The sequence below is a fragment of the Zingiber officinale genome, chromosome 11A (genome assembly GCF_018446385.1).
Source record: "Zingiber officinale cultivar Zhangliang chromosome 11A, Zo_v1.1, whole genome shotgun sequence".
Lineage (NCBI taxonomy): Eukaryota > Viridiplantae > Streptophyta > Magnoliopsida > Zingiberales > Zingiberaceae > Zingiber > Zingiber officinale.
This window is the reverse complement of record NC_056006.1, coordinates 9,987,131-9,989,377: the sequence shown is the minus strand read 5'-3', so window position 1 is coordinate 9,989,377 and position 2,247 is coordinate 9,987,131. Positions and strand designations below refer to the sequence as shown.

At 43.2% G+C, this 2,247-nt stretch overlaps 1 long non-coding RNA gene across 1 annotated transcript; it reads left to right on the top strand.

The window, feature by feature from the left end:
- Nucleotides 1–274: 274 nt before the first annotated feature.
- Nucleotides 275–1,737, top strand: LOC122032960. Its single transcript, XR_006126263.1, has 4 exons — nucleotides 275–655; nucleotides 725–1,003; nucleotides 1,127–1,239; nucleotides 1,514–1,737. It is a non-coding gene; the product is annotated as an uncharacterized LOC122032960 (long non-coding RNA).
- The last annotated feature ends 510 nt before the right edge of the window (nucleotides 1,738–2,247 follow it).

Below are 2,247 nucleotides of genomic sequence, written 5' to 3'. Positions count from 1 at the left end.
GTCAGGGGAGGACTTAATGTAAAATACTGGAAAATAGAGAATAATAATAAGGGAATTTTCTAGAATTTTTAGAAATTTTTTGAGAATTTTTCGGAGCTCGTATGGACGAGTTAACGGGGATAAAATGGGGCCCGGGAAAGCCTGTTTAGGTTACCCCATTTAAGTGAGGAAAAGTTATTTTTCTTTTCCTTTTTATTTGTTTTTCTTTTATTCTTATTTTCTTTCTGCCATTTTCTTTACCTCCTCGCGCCTCCTCTCCCGATTATCCCCGACGTCGTGCCCTAATCGTCCTTCCTCAACCGACGTGCCGCCGACGCCGGTGTCGTTTCCTCTCTTTCTCTCCGGTACAAAGGCAGTAGCCGAGGGAAGCTTCGAGTCTCTCCTCTCCTCTTCCCCCATCTATGCTTCCTGTCCTCTCCACGCAATCTGCTTTGCACCGAGGTTGTGCCCTAGCCTCTCCCCACACCGCCGAGCCATCGTCGCCCGATTCAGCCATTTTCCTGAGCCCTAGGTTAGGTTCACAACCGACCGTTTCCTCCTCCCTGGGCTCGCGACACCGCCGCCTCTTCTCCCGATCGCCGGCATGAAGAGGCGACTAGGGTTCCGAGGATCTTTGATTTTCCTTTCCTTGCTGTGATAGAAGTCTTGATTGAAGGTAAGTTTGTGTTTCCGAAATCAGGTTATTGATGTTCTGATCCGTGACACTCTTCATGTTTTATGCTAGGAGGAAGATTTTGGATCGGTTCTTGCTGTTTTCCCCTAATCAGAGCATGGATTTCTTCATCCTTACGGAGGAAATTTAGGGCTACTAGTTGGAGGTAAGTGCCTTGGCTAGCTGTGGATTCGGGTTTGATACTCTGTTGTGGGTGTGGACTGCCTCCAGGGATTCGTTGACTAAGAAGAAAGAAAGGTTGAATTGGAGAATTGGATTTGGAGATCAGCAATTTTATCGGGCCGACTACAATTTTCAGCAGTGGGATGATACAAGAGCAAACGACTATAGGTAAGCTATGTATATTGTTTTGGTTGATCTCTGGTTCATATTAGGTTGATATGGATTGGTAACAGATTTTATTTGAGATGTTAATATGTGATAACATGACTAATGAGTAATTAGTTATCTTAGGTTGGAATTTCAGATGTGATTGGGGTGTGGATTGTGGATGATTTACATTGAGGGCAGTAGCTTCATGGTTGCTCCGACTAGGATTTTCTGACAACCACTCCTCTGACTGCGAGGTAATAAAAGGATACTCACTATTGGGTAAGTTTAGTTTGATTCATGATGGTTATTTGGTGGTTGGTTGGTTCAGATGGATGATGGTTGGATTGAGTGATAAAATGAATTGTATTAGTTGAGATTGTTCTTGAGTTATAACAATTGGGATCACTTGGGATTGATTCAATTTGGGTTTCCTTAATCGAAAAGGAAATCGGTTTATTTATTTGGTCCTGATCTTCAGTTAGCTAAATGATACTTAGTAGAGTAGCTAAATTGAATATTTGTATGCAGGACCCTGATTACGGGACAGTTGTTCTGATGTGAGGATTGTTTATCATGGACTACAGTTAAAGACGGGTACCTTGACTTATCTTTTTGATATGTCTTGTTGATATCTCTAGTAGGTTATAGCCTTTAGTAATAATTATGTTCGTCCTTGTTTTAGTACGTCACTACCGGATACTCGTTACATGTTTGTTTGCTCACTTGATATGCATTTTTATGCTAGTACCCACATGATTATATATATATATATATATGCTCAGAGAGGTAGTGACATATCATGCTTGTTATGTTCAGGACCTAGGTTTTTGATATCCTATCTGACCTGTGTACTTTAGATCTTCGTATTTGACCATCGATATTACGGTACTCATTTTATATATATGGATATGGTTATGCTGATCAGATTATTACTATGCGTAGTGTCATGCATCATGATTGCATGCTGCGCGATTGTCGGCTCCACTATGGTTGAGCACATCGCCAGTTACATGTACTGCACACACCACCACTCATGGGTTAGTGGTATATCAGACAGGTGTGTGGCGGTTCTGCTGTTTGGCTCCGTTGGTCTGAGGACTCAGCGTGGTAGCCGGCAGACAGTTCCGCTCTGTTTGGCTCCGCTGGCATTTAGTGTAGCAGCGTGGTTGCCGGCAGACGGTGGACTCTGTTTGGCTCTGTTGGTCAGGTGATTCAGCGTGGTAGCCGCCAGAGATACCTCCCCGTTATCATGTACCGGGAGA